Source organism: Electrona antarctica, assembly GCF_951216825.1.
Source record: "Electrona antarctica genome assembly, chromosome: 12".
NCBI lineage: Eukaryota > Metazoa > Chordata > Actinopteri > Myctophiformes > Myctophidae > Electrona > Electrona antarctica.
In genome coordinates this window covers 12,746,336-12,746,808 of record NC_136793.1, presented here as the reverse complement: position 1 = coordinate 12,746,808, position 473 = coordinate 12,746,336, and positions in this window count along the sequence as shown.

Below are 473 nucleotides of genomic sequence, written 5' to 3'. Positions count from 1 at the left end.
CTCATAAATACAGTACCCACTACTAAGAAGCTCAAAGGGAGAACAGGAACGTTCAGTACCTATAGTAGTATAACCAGTAAGACGCCTGAGGGCGAGAAGTGCACATCTACCGTGCACGCATCCGCCTGAGTGACAGCAGACTGCTGGGCGAGCGCTGGCGCTTTGGCATGGGGGTCAGATCAACATATGGAATGAATTCTGTACTGGCCATATGGAGCGTGTCTCGAGTGTACAGGGTTTGATGAGGTCAGATCAACATATGGAATGTCAGAACAGGTCAGCTCCATATATAGAGATCTAAGGGTGGCAGCGGGGGTAGTGTCTTGAGTGTACAGGGTTTGATGAGGGCCCATGTAGGGCCGGGCCTTAATTTTCGGGCCTGTTGAGAACTCTAGTTTTCGCCGGCTGCTGGGGATCCTTGCGGTTGCTGCTGCAACCGCAAGGATCAACATATGGAATGTCAGAACAGGTCA